This window comes from Macaca fascicularis, chromosome 19 (assembly GCF_037993035.2).
Source record: "Macaca fascicularis isolate 582-1 chromosome 19, T2T-MFA8v1.1".
Lineage (NCBI taxonomy): Eukaryota > Metazoa > Chordata > Mammalia > Primates > Cercopithecidae > Macaca > Macaca fascicularis.
Genome location: NC_088393.1, coordinates 32,753,792 through 32,771,569, shown reverse-complemented (window position 1 = coordinate 32,771,569; position 17,778 = coordinate 32,753,792).

The following is a 17,778-nucleotide window of genomic DNA, read 5'->3' as shown; positions in this document are numbered from 1 at the left end:
AAAGAGATCCACGAAATACAGATGTAACTCTGTGAGTGGAAGTCACACATGACAGAGCAGTTTCTCAGAAAGCTTCTTTCCAGTTTTCATCTGAGGATATTTCCCTTTTCACCATTCCTCTCTGTGGGTTTCCAAATATCACTTTGCCAATTCCACAACAACTGTCTTAGCGAAAGGCTTCTTGAGGGGAAAGCTGTAACTGCTTGAAATGATTCCACAGAACACAAAGAAGTTTCTCGGAAAGCTTCTTTCTCTTTGTTATCGGAGGATATTTCCTTTGGCCCTATAGTCTTCAAAGGGAACCGAATTATCTGTTCTCAGATTCCACAGAAATAAGCCTAGCAAAGAGATCCACGAAATACAGATGTAACTCTGTGAGTGGAAGTCACACATCACGGAGCAGTTTCTCAGAAAGCTTCTTTCCAGATTTCATCTGAGGATATTTCCTTTTTCACCATAGCCCTCTATGGGCTTCCAAGTGTCGCTTTGAAAATTCCACAAGAACTGTCATAGCGAAAGGCTTCTTGAGGGGAAAGCTGTAACTCTGTGAGATGATTTCACAGAACACAATGAAGTTTCTCAGAAAGCTTCTTTCTCTTTATTATAGGAGGATATTTCCTTTGGCCCTATAGTCTTCAAAGGGATCCGAAATATCTGTTCTCAGATTCCACAGAAATAAGGCTAGCAAAGAGATCCACGAAATACAGATGTAACTCTGTGAGATGAATTAACAGAACACTCAGAAGTTTCTCAGAAAGCTTCTTCCCAGATATCATCTGAGGATATTTCCTTTTTCACCATAGCCCTCTATGGGCTTCGAAATATCACTTTGCCCATTTCACAAGAACTGTCCTAGCGAAAGGCTTCTTGAGGGGAAAGTTGTAACTCTGTGAGATGATTTCACAGAACACAAAGAAGTTCCTCAGAAACCTTCTTTCTCTTTGTTATCGGAGGATATTTCCTTTGGCCCTATTGTCTTCAAGGGTATCTGAAATATCTGTTCTCTGATTCCACAGAAATAAGGCTAGGAAACAGATCCACGAAATACCGATGTAACACTGTGAGATGAAATAACAGAACACTAAGCAGTTTCTCAGAAAGCTTCTTTCTAGATTTCATCTGAGGATATTTCCTTTTTCACCATAGCCCTCTATGGGCTTCCAAATATCACTTTGCCAATTCCACAAGAACTGTCTTAGCGAAAGGCTTCTTGAGTGGAAAGCTGTAACTCTGTGAGATGATTTCACAGAACACAAAGAAGTTTCTCAGAAAGCTTCTTTCTCTTTCTTATCTGGGGATATTTCCTTTGGTCCTATAGTCTTCAAAGGGATCAGAAATATCTGTTCTCAGATTCCAGAGAAATAAGGTTAGCAAAGAATGCACGAAATACTGATGTAACTTTGTGAGTAGAAGTCACACTTCACAGAGCAGTTTCTCAGATAGCTTCCTTCCAGAATTCATCTGAGGATATTTCCTTTTTCACCATAGCCCTCTAGGGGCATCCAAATATCACTTTGCCAATTCCACAAGAACTGTCCTACCGAACGGCTTCTTGAGGGGAAAGCTGTAACTCTGTGAGGTGATTTCACAGAACGCAAAGAAGTTCCTCAGGAAGATTCTTTCTCTTTGTTATCGGAGGATATTTCCTTTGGCCCTATAGTCTTCAAAGGGATCCGAAATATCTGTTCTCAGATTCTACAGAAATAAGGCTAGCAAAGAGATCCACGAAATACAGATGTAACTCTGTGAGATGAATTAACAGAACACTAAGCAGTTTCTCAGAAAGCTTCTTTCCAGATTTCATCTGACGATATTTACTTTTTCACCATAGCCCTCTATGGGCTTCTAAATATCACTTTGCCAATTCCACGAGTACTGTCTTAGCGAAAGGCTTCTTGAGGGGAAAGCTGTAACTCTGTGAGATGATTTCACAGAACACAAAGAAGTTTCTCAGAAAGCTTCTTTCTCTTTGTTATCGGAGGATATTTCCTTTGGCCCTATAGTCTTCAAATGGATCCGTAGTATCTGTTCTCAGATTCCACAGAAATAAGTCTAGCAAAGAGATCCAAGAAATACAGATGTAACACTGTGAGTGGAAGTTACACATGACAGAGCAGTTTCTCAGAAAACTTCTGTCCAGATTTCATCTGAGGATATTTGCTTTTTCACCATAGCCCTCTATGGGCTTCCAAATATCACTTTGCCAATTCCACAAGAACTGTCTTAGCGAAAGGCTTCTTGAGGGGAAAGCTGTAACTCTGTGAGATGATTTCACAGAACACAAAGAAGTTTCTCAGAAAGCTTCTTTCTCTTTGTTATCGGAGGATATTTCCTATGGCCCTATAGTCTTCAAAGGGATCCGAAATATCTCTTCCTAGATTCCCCAGATATAAGGTTACCAAGAATGCACGAAATACAGAAGTAACTCTGTGAGTGGAAGTCACACATCTCAGAGCATTTTCTCAGAAATCTTCTTTCCAGATATCATCTGAGGATATTTCCTTTTTCACCATAGCCCTCTGTGGGTTTCCAAATATCACTTTGCCAATTCCACAAGAACTGTCTTAGCGAAAGGCTTGTTGAGGTGAAAGCTGTAACTCTGCGAGATGATTTCGCAGAACACAAAGAAGTTTCTCAGAAAGCTTCTTTCTCTTTGTTATCGGAGGATATTTCCTTTGGCCCTATAGTCTTCAAAGGAATCCGAAATATCTGTTCTCAGATTCCACAGAAATAAGGCTAGCATAGAGATCCACGAAATACAGATGTAACTCTGTGAGATGAATTAACAGAACACTAAGCAGTTTCTCAGAAAGCTTCTTTCCAGATTTCAACTGAGGATATTTCCTTTTCTCACCATAGCCCTGTATGGGCTTCCAAATATCACTTGGCCAATTCCACAAGAACTGTCTCAGCGAAAGGCTTCCTGAGGAGAAAGCTGTAACTCTGTGAGATGATTTCAGGGAACACAAAGAAGTGTCTCAGAAAGCTTCTTTCTCTTTGTTATCGGAGGATATTTCCTATGGCCCTTTAGTCTTCAAAGGGATCCGAAATATCTGTTCTCAGATTCCACAGAAATAAGGCTAGCAAAGAGATCCACGAAATAGAGATGTAACTCTGTGAGATGAATTAACAGAACACTAAGCAGTTTCTCAGAAAGCTTCTTTCCAGATTTTATCTGAGGATATTTCCTTTTTCACCATAGCCCTCTATGGGCTTCCAAATATCACTTTGCCAATTCCACAAGAACTGTCTTAGCGAAAGGCTTCTTGAGGGGAAAGCTGTAACTCTGTGAGATGATTTCACAGAACACAAAGAAGTTGCTCAGAAAGTTCTTTCTCTTTGTTATCGGAGGATATTTCCTATGGCCCTATAGTCTTCAAAGGGATCCGAAATATCTCTTCTCAGATTCCACAGATATAAGGTTAGCAAAGAATGCACGAAATACAGATGTAACTCTGTGAGTGGAAGTCACACATCAGGGAGCATTTTCTCAGAAATCTTCTTTCCAGATTTCATCTGAGGATATTTCCTTTTTCACCGTAGCCCTCTACTGGCTTCCACATATCACTTTGCCAATTCCACAAGAACTGTCTTAGCGAAAGGCTTCTTCAGGGGAAAGCAGTAACTCTGTGAGATGATTTCACAGAACACAAAGAAGTTTCTCAGAAAGCTTCTTTCTCTTTGTTGTCGGAGGATATTTCCTTTGGCCCTATAGTCTTCAAAGGGATCCGAAATATCTGTTCTCAGATTCCACAGAAATAAGGCTATCAAAGAGATCCACTAAATACAGATGTAACTCTGTGAGTGGAAGTCACACATCAAGGAGCAGTTTCTCAGAAAGCTTCTTGCCAGATTTCATCTGAGGGTATTTCCTTTTTCACCATAGCCCTGTATGGGCTTCCAAATATCACTTTGCCAATTCCACAAGAACTGTCTTAGCGAAAGGCTTCTTGAGGGGAAAGCTGTAACTCTGTGAGATGATTTCACAGAACACAAAGAAGTTTCTCAGGAAGCTTCTTTCTCTTTGTTATCAGGGGATATATCCTTTGGCCCTATAGTCTTCAAAGCGATCCGAAATATCTGTTCTTAGATTCCACAGAAATAAGAGTAGCAAAGAGATCCACGAAAAACAGATGTAACTCTGAGAGATGAATTAAGAGAACACTAAGCAGTTTCTCAGAAAGCTTCTTTCCAGATTTCATCTGAGGATATTTCCTTTTTCACCATAGCCCTCTATGGGCTTCCAAATATCACATGGCCAATTCCACAAGAACTGTCTCACCGAAAGGCTTCCTGAGGAGAAAGCTGTAACTCTGTGAGATGATGTCACACAACACAAAGAAGTTTCTCAGAAAGCTATTTTCTCTTTGTTATCGGAGGATATTTCCTATGGCCCTATAGTCTTCAGAGGGATCCGAAATATCTGTTCTCAGATTCCACAGAAATAAGGCTAGCAAAGAGATCCACGAAATACAGATGTAACTCTGTGAGATGAATTAACAGAACACTCAGCAGTTTCTCAGAAAGCTTCTTTGCAGATTTCATCTGAGGATATTTCCTTTTTCACCATAGCCCTCTATGGGCTTCCAAGTTTCACTTTGCCAATTCCACAAGAACTGTCTTAGCGAAAGGCTTCTTGAGGGGAAAGCTGTAACTCTGGGAGATGATTTCACAGAACACAAAACAGTTTCGCCGAAAGCTTCTTTCTCTTTGTTATCGGAGGATATTTCTTTGGCACTATAGTCTTTAAAGGGATCCGAAATATCTGTTCTCATATTCCACAGAAATAAGGCTAGCAAAGAGATCCACGAAATACAGATGAAACTCTGTGAGTGGAAGTCACACATCACGGAGCAATTTCTCAGGAGCTTCTTTCCATATTTCATCTGAGGATATTTCCTTTTTCACCATAGCACTCTAAGGTTTTCCAAATATCACTTTGCCAAATAAAAAGGAACTGTCTTAGCGAAAAGCTTCTTGAGAGGAAAGCTGTAACTCTGTGAGACGATTTCACAGAACACAAAGAAGTTTCTCAGAAAGTTTCTTTCTCTTTGTTATCGGAGGATATTTCCTTAGGCCCTATAGTCTTCAAAGGGATCCGAAATATCTGTTCTCAGATTCCACAGAAATAAGGCTATCAAAGAGATCCATGAAATACAGATGTAACTCTGTGAGACGATTTAAGAGAACACTCCGCAGTTTCTTATAAACTGCTTTCCAGATTTCATCTGAGAATATTTCCTCTGTCACCATAGCCCTCTATGGGCTTCCAAATATCACTTTGCCCATTCCACAAGAACTGTCATAGCGAAAGGCTTCTTGAGGGGAAAGCTGTAATTCTGTGAGATGATTTCACAGAACACAAAGAAGTTTCTCAGAAAGCTTCTTTTTCTTTGTTATCGGAGGATATTTCCTATGGCCTTATAGTCTTCAAAGGGATCCGAAATATCTGTTCTGAGATTCCACAGAAATAAGGCTGGCAAAGAGATCCACGAAATACAGATGTAACTCTGTGAGTGCAAGTCACACATCACGGAGCAGTTTCTCAGAAAGCTTCTTTCCAGATTTCATCTGAGGATATTTCCTTTTTCATCATAGCCCTCTATGGGCTTCCAAATATCACTTTGCCAATTCCAAAAGAACTGTTTTAGCGAAAGGCTTCTTGAGGGGAAAGCTGTAACTCTGTGAGATGATTTCACAGAACGCAAAGAAGTTTCTCAGAAAGCTTCTTTCTCTTTGATATCAGAGGATATTTTCTTTGGCCCTATAGTCGTCAAAGGGATCCGAAATATCTGTTCTCAGATTCCACAGAAAAAAGGCTAGCAAAGATATCCACGAAATGCAGATGTAACTCTGTGAGAGGAATTAACAGAACACTCAGCAGTTTCTCAGAAAGCTTCTTTCCAGATTTCATCTGACGATATTTCCTTTTTCACCATAGCCCTCTAAGGGCTTCCAAATATCACTTTGCCAATTCCACAAGAACTGTCTTAGCGATAGGCTTCTTGAGGGGAAAGCTGTAACTCTGTGAGATGATTTCACAGAACACAAAGAAGTTGCTCAGAAAGCTACTTTCTCTTTGTTATCGGAGGATATTTCCTATTTCCCTATAGTCTTCAAAGGGATACGAGATATCTCTTCTCAGATTCCACAGATATAAGGTTAGCAAAGAATGCACGAAATACAGATGTAACTCTGTGAGTGGAAGTCACACATCACAGAGCATTTTCTCAGAAATCTTCTTTCCAGATTTCATCTGAGGATATTTCCTTTTTCACCATAGCCCTCTATGGGCTTCCACATATCACTTTGCCAATTCCAGAAGAACTGTCTTAGCGAAAGGCTTCTTGAGGGGAAAGCTGTAACTCTGTGAGATGATTTCACAGAACACAAAGAAGTTTCTCAGAAAGCGTCTTTCTCTTTGTTGTCGGAGGATATTTCCTTTGGCCCTATAGTCTTCAAAGGGATCCGAAATATCTGTTCTCAGATTCCACAGACATAAGGCTATCAAAGAGATCCACTAAATACAGATGTAACTCTGTGAGTGGAAGTCACACATCACGGAGCAGTTTCTCAGAAAGCTTCTTTCCGGTTTTCATCTGAGGATATTTCCTTTTTCACCATAGCCCTGTATGGGCTTCCAAATATCACTTTGCCAATTCCACAAGAACTGTCTTAGCGAAAGGCTTCTTGAGGGGAAAGCTGTAACTCTGTGAGATGATTTCACAGAACACAAAGAAGTTTCTCAGGAAGCTTCTTTCTCTTTGTTATCAGAGGATATATCCTTTGGCCCTATAGTCTTCAAAGGGATCCGAAATATCTGTTCTTAGATTCCACAGAAATAAGACTAGCAAAGAGATCCACGAAATACAGATGTAACTCTGTGAGATGAATTAAGAGAACACTAAGCAGTTTCTCAGAAAGCTTCTTTCCAGATTTCATCTGAGTATATTTCCTTTTTCACCGTAGCCCTCTATGGGCTTCCAAATATCACATGGCCATTTCCACAAGAACTGTCTCAGCGAAAGGCGTCCTGAGGAGAAAGCTGTAACTCTGTGAGATGATGTCACACAACACAAAGAAGTTTCTCAGAAAGCTATTTTCTCTTTGATATCGGAGGATATTTCCTTTGGCCCTATAGTCTTCAGAGGGATGCGAAATATCTGTTCTCAGATTCCACAGAAATAAGGCTAGCAAAGAGATCCACGAAATACAGATGTAACTCTGTGAAATGAATTAACAGAACACTCAGCAGTTTCTCAGAAAGCTTCTTTCCAGATTTCATCTGAGGATATTTCCTTTTTCACCATAGCCCTCTATGGGCTTCCAAATTTCACTTTGCCAATTCCACAAGAACTGTCTTAGCGAAAGGCTTCTTCAGGGGAAAGCTGTAACTCTGTGAGATGATTTCGCAGAAAACAGAAAAGTTTCGCCGAAAGCTTCTTTCTCTTTGTTATCGCAGGATATTTCTTTGGCACTATAGTCTTCAAAGGGATCCGAAATATCTGTTCTCAGATTCCACAGAAATAAGGCTAGCAAAGAGATCCACGAAATACAGATGAAACTCTGTGAGTGGAAGTCACACATCACGGAGCAGTTTCTCAGGAGCTTCTTTCCAGATTTCATCTGAGGATATTTCCTTTTTCACCATAGCACTCTAAGGGCTTCCAAATATCATTTGCCAAATAAAAAGGAACTGTCTTAGCGAAAAGCTTCTTGAGGGGAAAGCTGTAACTCTGTGAGACGATTTCACAGAACACAAAGAAGTTTCTCAGAAAGTTTCTTTCTCTTTGTTATCGGAGGTTATTTCCTTAGGCCCTATAGTCTTCAAAGGGATCCGAAATATCTGTTCTCAGATTCCACAGAAATAAGGCTAGCAAAGAGATCCACGAAATACAGATGTAACTCTGTGAGATGAATTAAGAGAGCACTAAGCAGTTTCTCAGAAAGCTTCTTTCCAGATTTCATCTGAGGATATTTCCTTTTTCACCATAGCCCTCTAAGGGCTTCCAAATATCACATGGCCAATTCCACAAGAACTGTCTCAGCGAAAGGCTTCCTGAGGAGAAAGCTGTAACTCTGTGAGATGATGTCACACAACACAAAGAAGTTTCTCAGAAAGCTATTTTCTCTTTGTTATCGGAGGATATTTCCTATGGCCCTATAGTCTGCAGAGGGATCCGAAATATCTGTTCTCAGATTCCACAGAAATAAGGCTAGCAAAGAGATCCACGAAATACAGATGTAACTCTGTGAGATGAATTAACAGAACACTCAGCAGTTTCTCAGAAAGCTTCTTTCCAGATTTCATCTGAGGATATTTCCTTTTTCACCATAGCCCTCTATGGGCTTCCAAGTTTCACTTTGCCAATACCACAAGAACTGTCTTAGCGAAAGGCTTCTTGAGGGGAAAGCTGTAACTCTGTGAGATGATTTCACAGAACACAAAGAAGTTTCTCAGAAAGCTTCTTTCTCTTTGTTATCGGAGGATATTTCCCTTGGCCCCGTAGTCATCAAAGGGATCCGAAATATCTGTTCTCAGATTCCACAGTAATAAGGTCAGCAAAGTGATCCACGAAATGCAGATGTAACTGTGTGAATGGAAGTCACACATCACGGAGTAGTTTCTCAGAAAGCTTCTTTCCAGATTTCATCTGAGGATATTTCCTTTTTCACCATAGCACTCTAAGGGCTTCCAAATATCACTATGCCAAATAAAAAGGAACTGTCTTAGCGAAAAGCTTCTTGAGAGGAAAGCTGTAACTCTGTGAGACGATTTCACAGAACACAAAGAAGTTTCTCAGAAAGCTTCTTTCTCTTTGATATCAGAGGATATTTCCTTTGTCCCTATAGTCTTCAAAGGGATCCGAAATATCTGTTCTCAGATTCCACAGAAATAAGGCTAGCAAAGAGATCCACGAAATGCAGATGTAACTCTGTGAGATGAATTAACAGAACACTAAGCGGTTTCTCAGAAAGCTTCTTTCCAGATTTCATCTGAGGATATTTCCTTTTTCACCATAGCCCTCTATGGGCTTCCAAATATCACTTTGCCAATTCCACAAGAACTGTCTTAGTGAAAGGCTTCTTGAGGGGAAAGCTATAACTCTGTGAGATGATTTCACAGAACACAAAGAAGTTTCTCAGAAAGCTTCTTTCTCTTTATTATCGGAGGATATTTCCTATGGCCGTCTAGTCTTCAAAGGGATCCGAAATATCTCTTCTCAGATTCCACAGATATAAGGTTAGCAAAGAATGCACGAAATACAGATGTAACTCTGTGAGTGGAAGTCACACATCACAGAGCATTTTCTCAGAAATCTTCTTTCCAGATTTCATCTGAGGACATTTCCTTTTTCACCATAGCCCTCTGTGGGCTTCCAAATATCACTTTGCCAATTCCATAAGAACTGTCTTAGCGAAAGGCTTGTTGAGGTGAAAGCTGTAACTCTACGACATGATTTAGCAGAACACAAAGAAATTTCTCAGAAAGCTTCTTTTCTTTGTTATCGGAGGATATTTCCTTTGGCCCTATAGTCTTCACAGGGATCCGAAATATCTGTTCTCAGATTCCACAGAAATAAGGCTAGCAAAGAGATCCACGAAATACAGATGTAACTCTGTGAGTGGAAGTCACACATCACGGAGCAGTTTCTCAGAAAGCTTCTTTCCAGATTTCATCTGAGAATATTTCCTTTTTCACCATAGCCCTCTATGGGCTTCCAAATATCACTTTGCCAATTCCACAAGAACTGTCTTAGTGAAAGGCTTCTGGAGGAGAAAGCTGTAACACTGTGAGATGATTTCACAGAACACAAAGAAGTTTCTCAGAAAGCTTCTTTCTCTTTGTTATCGGAGGATATTTTCTTTGCTCTATAGTCTTCAAAGGGATCTGAAATATCTGTTCTCAAATTCCACAGAAATAAGGCTAGCAAAGAGATCCACGAAATACAGATGTAACTCTGTGAGATGAATTAACAGAACACTCAGCAGTTTCTCAGAAAGCTTCTTTCTAATTTCATCTGAGGATATTTCCTTTTTCAGCATAGCCCTCTAAGGGCTTCCAAATATCACTTTGCCAATTCCACAAGAACTGTCTTAGCGAAAGGCTTCTTGAGGGGAAAGCTGTAACTCTGTGAGATGATTTCACAGAACACAAAGAAGTTTCTCAGACAGCTTCTTTCTCTTTGTTATCGGAGGATATTTCCTTTGCCCCTATAGACTTCAAAGGGATCCGAAATATCTGTTCTCAGATTCCACAGAAATAAGGCTAGCAAAGAAATGCACGAAATACAGATGTAACTTTGTGAGTGGAAGTCACACATCACACAGCAGTTTTCATAAAGATTCTTTCCAGATTTCATGTCAGGATATTTCCTTTTTCACCATAGCCCTCTATGGGCTTCCAAATATCACTTTGCCAATTCCACAAGAAATGTCTTAGCGAAAGGTTTCTTGGGGGAAAGCTGTATCTCAGAGAGTTGATTTCACAGAACACAAAGAACTTTCTCAGAAAGCTTCTTTCTCTTTGTTATCAGAGGATATTTTCTTTTGCCCTATACTCTTCAAAAGGGATCCGAAATATCTGTTCTCAGATTCCACAGAAATAAGGCGAGCAAACAAATCCACGAAATACAGATGTAACTCTGTGAGATGAATTTACAGAACACTAAGCAGTTTCTCAGAAAGCTTCTTACCAGATTTCTTCGAAGGATATTTCCTTTTTCACCATAGCCTTCTATGGGCTTCCAAATATCACTTTGCCAATTCCACAAGAACTGTCTTAGCGAAAGGCTTCTTGAGGGGAAAGCTGTAACTCTTTGAGATGATTTCACACAACACAAAGACGTTTCTCAGAAAGCTTCTTTCTCTTGGTTATCGGAGGATATTTCCTTTGACCCTATAGTCTTCAAAGGGATCCGAAATATCTGTTCTCAGAATCCACAGAAATAAGGCTAGCAAAGAGATCCACGAAGTACAGATGTAACTCTGTGAGATGAATTAACAGAACACTCAGCAGTTTCTCAGAAAGCTTCTTTCCAGATTTCATCTGAGGATATTTCCTTTTTCACCATAGCCCCCTATTGGCTTCCAAATATCACTTTGCCAATTCCACAAGAACTGTCTTAGCAAAAGAATTCTTGAGGGGGTAGCTGTGACTCTGTGAGATGATTTCACGGAACACAAAGAAGTTTCTCAGAAAGCTTGTTTCTCCTTGTAATCGGAGGATATTTCCTTTGGCCCTATAGTCTTCAAAGGGATCCGAAATATCTCTTCTCAGATTCCACAGAAATAAGGCTAGCAAAGAGATCCACGAAATACAGATGTAACTCTGTGAGTGGCAGTCACACATCACAGAGCAGTTTCTCATAAAGATTCTTTCCAGATTTCATCTGAGGATATTTCCTTTTTCACCATAGCCCTCTATGGGCTTCCAAATATCAATTTGCCAATTCCACAAGAACTGTCATAGCGAAAGGCTTCTTGAGGGGGAAACTGTCACTCTGTGAGATGATTTCACAGAACAAAAAGAAGTTTCTCAGAAAGCTTGTTTCTCTTTGTAATCGAAAGATATTTCCTTGGCCCTATAGACTTCAAAGGGATGAGAAATATCTGTTCTCAGGTTCCTCAGAAATAAGGCTAGCAAAGAGATCCACGCAATACAGATGTAACTCTGTGAGATGAATTAACAGAACACAAAGTAGTTTCTCAGAAAGCTTATTTCCAGATTTCATCTGAGAATATTTCGTTTTTCAACAAAGCCCACTATGGGCTTCCAAATATCACTTTGCCTATTCCACAAGAACTGACGTAGCGAAAGGCTTATTGAGGGGAAAGCTGTAACTCTCTCAGCTGATTTCACAGAACACAAAGAAGTTTCTCAGAAAGCTTCTTTCTCTTTGTTATCGGAGGATATTTCCTTTGGCCCTATAGTCTTCAAAGGGATCCGAAATATCTGTTCTCAGACTCCACAGAAATAAGGCTACCAAAGAGATCCATGAAATACAGATGTAACTCTGTGAGTGGAAGTCACACATCACGGAGCAGTTTCTCAGAAAGCTTCTTTCCAGATTTCTTCTGAGAATATTTCCTTTTTCACCATAGTCCTCTATGGGCTTCCAAATATCACTTTGCCAATTCCACAAGAACTGTCTTAGCGAAAGGCTTCTTGAGGGGATAGCTGTAACTCTGTGAGATGGTTTCACAGAACACAAAGAAGTTTCGTAGAAAGCTTCTTTCTCTTTGTTATCGGAGGATATTTCCTTTGGTCCTATAGTCTTCAAAGGGATCCGAATTATCTGTTCTCAGATACCACAGAAATAAGGCTAGCAAAGACATCCACGAAATACAGATGTAAGTATGTGAGTGGAAGTCACACATCACGGAGTAGTTTCTCAGAAAGCTTCTTTCCAGATTTCATCTGAGGATATTTCCTTTTTCACCATAGCCCTCTATGGGCTTCCAAATATCATTTTTCCAATTCCACAAGAACTGTCTTAGAGAAAGGTTTCTTGGGGGAAGGCTGTATCTCAGAGAGATGATTTCACAGAATACAAAGAATTTTCTCAGAAAGCTTCTTTCTCTTTGTTATCAGAGGATATTTCCTTTGGCCCTATAGTCTTCAAAAGGGATCCGAAATATCTGTTCTCAGATTCCCCAGAAAGAAGACGAGCAAAGATATCGACGAAATACAGATGTAACTCTGTGAGATGAATTAACAGAACACTCAGCAGTTTCTCATAAAGCTTCTTCCCAGATTACAATGAGGATATTTCCTTTTTCACCATAGCCCTCTATGGGCTTTCAAATATCACTTTGCAAATTCCACAAGAACTGTCTTAGCGAAAGGCTTCTTGAGGGGAAAGCTGTAACTCTGTGAGATGATTTCACAGAACCCAAAGAAGTTTCTCAGAAAGTTTCTTTCTCTTTGTTATCTGAGGATATTTCCATTGGCCCTATAGTCATCAACGGGATCCAATATATCTGTTCTCAGATTCCACAGAAATAACGTCAGCAAAATCATCCACGAAATACAGATGTAACTCTGTGAATGGAAGTCACACATCACGGAGCAGTTTCTCAGAAAGCTTCTTTCCAGATTTCATCTGAGGATACTTCCTTTCTCACCATAGCCCTCTATGGTCTTCCAAATATCACTTTGCCAATTCCACAAGAACTGTCTTAGCCAAAGGCTTCTTAAGGAGAAATCTGTAACTCTGTGAGATGATTTCAGAGAACACAAAGAAGTTGCTCAGAAAGCTTCTTTCTCTTGGTTATCGGAGGATATTTCCTTTGGCCCTATAGTTTTCAAAGGGCTCCAAAATATCTGTTCTCAGATTCCAGAGAAATAAGGCTAGCAAAGAGATCCACGAAAGAGATGTAACTCTGTGAGCTGAATTAACAGAACACTCAGCAGTTTCTCAGAAAGCTTCTTTCCAGATTTCATCTGAGAATATTTCCTTTTTCACCATAGCCCTCTAAGGGCTTCCAAATATCACTTTGCCAATTCCACAAGAACTGTCTTAGCGAAAGGCTTCTAGAGGGGAAAGCTGTAACACTGTGAGATGATTTCACAGAACACAAAGAAGTTTCTCAGAAAGCTTCTTTCTCTTTGTTATCGGAGGATATTTTCTTTGCCCTGTAGTCTTAAAAGGGATCTGAAATATCTGTTCTCAGATTCCACAGAAACAAGGCTAGCAAAGAGATCCACGAAATACAGATGTAACTCTGTGAGATGAATTAACAGAACACTCAGCAGTTTCTCAGATAGCTTCTTTCTAATTTCATCTGAGGATATTTCCTTTTTCATCATAGCCCTCTATGGGCTTCCAAATATCACTTTGCAAATTCCGCAAGAAATGTCTTAGCGGAAGGCTTCTTGAGGGGAAAGCTGTAACTCTGTGAGATGATTTCACAGAACACAAAGAACTTTCTCAGAAAGCTTCTTTCTCCTTGTTGTCGGAGGATATTTCCTTTGCCCCTGTTGACTTCAAAGGGATCCGAAATATCTGTTCTCAGATTCCACAGAAATAAGGCGAGCAAAGACATCCACGAAATACAGATGTTACTCTGTGAGATGGATTAACAGAACACTCAGCAGTTTCTCAGAAAGCTTCTTTCTCTTTGTTATCGGAGGATATTTCCTTTGCCCCTATAGACTTCAAAGGGATCCGAAATATCTCTTCTCATATTCCACAGAAATAAGGCTAGCAAGGAAATGCACGAAATACAGATGTAACTTTGTGAGTGGAAGTCACACATCACACAGCAGTTTTCATAAAGATTCTTTCCAGATTTCATGTCAGGATATTTCCTTTTTCACCATAGCCCTCTATGGGCTTCCAAATATCACTTTGCCAATTCCACAAGAAATGTCTTAGCGAAAGGTTTCTTGGGGGAAAGCTGTATCTCAGAGAGTTGATTTCACAGAACACAAAGAACTTTCTCAGAAAGCTTCTTTCTCTTTGTTATCAGAGGATATTTTCTTTTGCCCTATAGTCTTCAAAAGGGATCCGATATATCTGTTCTCAGATTCCACAGAAATAAGGCGAGCAAACACATCCACGAAATACAGATGTAACTCTGTGAGATGAATTAACAGAACACTAAGCAGTTTCTCAGAAAGCTTCTTACCAGATTTCTTCGAAGGATATTTCCTTTTTCACCATAGCCTTCTATGGGCTTCCAAATATCACTTTGCCAATTCCACAAGAACTGTCTTAGCGAAAGGCTTCTTGAGGGGAAAGCTGTAACTCTTTGAGATGATTTCACACAACACAAAGACGTTTCTCAGAAAGCTTCTTTCTCTTGGTTATCGGAGGATATTTCCTTTGGTCCTATAGTCTTCAAAGGGATCCGAAATATCTGTTCTCAGAATCCACAGAAATAAGGCTAGCAAAGAGATCCACGAAGTACAGAAGTAACTCTGTGAGATGAATTAACAGAACACTCAGCAGTTTCTCAGAAAGCTTCTTTCCAGATTTCATCTGAGGATATTTCCTTTTTCACTATAGCCCTCTATTGGCTTCCAAATATCACTTTGCCAATTCCACAAGAACTGTCTTAGCAAAAGGCTTCTTGAGGGGGTAGCTGTGACTCTGTGAGATGATTTCACAGAACACAAAGAAGTTTCTCAGAAAGCTTGTTTCTCCTTGCAATCGGAGGATATTTCCTTTGGCCCTATAGTCTTCAATGGGATCCGAAATATCTCTTCTCAGATTCCACAGAAATAAGGCTAGCAAAGAGATCCACGAAATACAGATGTAACTCTGTGAGTGGCAGTCACACATCACAGAGCAGTTTCTCATAAAGATTCTTTCCAGATTTCATGTGAGGATATTTCCTTTTTCACCATAGCCCTCTATGGGCTTCCAAATATCAATTTGCCAATTCCACAAGAACTGTCATAGCGAAAGGCTTCTTGAGGGGGAAACTGTCACTCTGTGAGATGATTTCACAGAACAAAAAGAAGTTTCTCAGAAAGCTTGTTTCTCTTTGTAATCGAAAGATGTTTCCTTGGCCCTATAGACTTCAAAGGGATCAGAAATATCTGTTCTCAGGTTCCACAGAAATAAGGCTAGCAAAGAGATCCACGCAATACAGATGTAACTCTGTGAGATGAATTAACAGAACACAAAGTAGTTTCTCAGAAAGCTTATTTCCAGATTTCATCTGAGAATATTTCGTTTTTCAACAAAGCCCACTATGGGCTTCCAAATATCACTTTGCCTATTCCACAAGAACTGACTTAGCGAAAGGCTTCTTGAGGGGAAAGCTGTAACTCTGTGAGATGATTTCACAGAACACAAAGAAGTTTCTGAGAAAGCTTCTTTTTCTTTGTTATCGGAGGATAATTCCTTTGGCCCTGTAGTCTTCAAAGGTATCCGAAATATCTGTTCTCAGATTCCACAGAAATAAGGCTAGCAAAGAGATCCACGAAATACAGATGTAACTCTGTGAGTGGAAGTCACACATCACGGAGCATTTTGTCCGAAAGCTTCCTTCCAGATTTCATCTGAGGATATTTCCTTTTTCACCATAGCCCTCTAAAGGCTTCCAAATATCACTTTGCCAATTCCACAGGAAATGTCATAGCGAAAGGCTTATTGAGGGGAAAGCTGTAACTCTCTCAGCTGATTTCACAGAACACAAAGAAGTTTCTCAGAAAGCTTCTTTCTCTTTGTTATCGGAGGATATTTCCTTTGGTCCTATAGTCTTCAAAGGGATCCGAAATATCTGTTCTCAGATACCACAGAAATAAGGCTAGCAAAGACATCCACGAAATACAGATGTAAGTATGTGAGTGGAAGTCACACATCACGGAGTAGTTTCTCAGAAAGCTTCTTTCCAGATTTCATCTGAGGATATTTCCTTTTTCACCATAGCCCTCTATGGGCTTCCAAACATCATTTTTCCAATTCCACAAGAACTGTCTTAGCGAAAGGTTTCTTGGGGGAAGGCTGTATCTCAGAGAGATGATTTCACAGAATACAAAGAATTTTCTCAGAAAGCTTCTTTCTCTTTGTTATCAGAGGATATTTCCTTTGGCCCTACATTCTTCAAAAGGGATCCGAAATATCTGTTCTCAGATTCCACAGAAATAAGGCGAGAAAAGATATCGACGAAATACAGATGTAACTCTGTGAAATGAATTAACAGAACACTAAGCAGTTTCTCAAAAATCTTCTTACCAGATTTCTTCTGAGGATATTTCCTTTTTCACCATAGCCCTCTATGGGCTTCCAAATATCACTTTGCCAATTCCACAAGAACTGTCTTAGCGAAAGGCTTCTTGAGGGGAACGCTGTAACTCTGTGAGATGATTTCACAGAACACAAAGAAGTTTCTCAGAAAGATTCTTTCTCTTTGTTATCGGAGCATATTTCCTTTGGCTCTATAGTCTTCAAAGGGATCCGAAATATCTGTTCTCAGATTCCACAGAAATAAGGCTAGCAAAGAGATCCACGAAATACAGATGTAGCTCTGTGAGATGAATTAACAGAACACTCAGCAGTTTCTCATAAAGCTTCTTTCCAGATTTCAATGAGGATATTTCCTTTTTCACCATAGCCCTCTGGGCTTTCAAATATCACTTTGCCAATTCCACAAGAACTGTCTTAGCGAAAGGCTTCTTGAGGGGAAAGCTGTAACTCTGTGAGATGATTTCACAGAACCCAAAGAAGTTTCTCAGAAAGCTTCTTTCTCTTTGTTATCTGAGGATATTTCCATTGGCCCTATAGTCATCAACGGGATCCAATATATCTGTTCTCAGATTCCACAGAAATAAGGCTAGCAAAGAGATCCACGAAATACAGATGTAACTCTGTGAGTGGCAGTCACACATCACAGAGCAGTTTCTCATAAAGATTCTTTCCAGATTTCATGTGAGGATATTTCCTTTTTCACCATAGCCCTCTATGGGCTTCCAAATATCAATTTGCCAATTCCACAAGAACTGTCATAGCGAAAGGCTTCTTGAGGGGGAAACTGTCACTCTGTGAGATGATTTCACAGAACAAAAAGAAGTTTCTCAGAAAGCTTGTTTCTCTTTGTAATCGAAAGATGTTTCCTTGGCCCTATAGACTTCAAAGGGATCAGAAATATCTGTTCTCAGGTTCCACAGAAATAAGGCTAGCAAAGAGATCCACGCAATACAGATGTAACTCTGTGAGATGAATTAACAGAACACAAAGTAGTTTCTCAGAAAGCTTATTTCCAGATTTCATCTGAGAATATTTCGTTTTTCAACAAAGCCCACTATGGGCTTCCAAATATCAC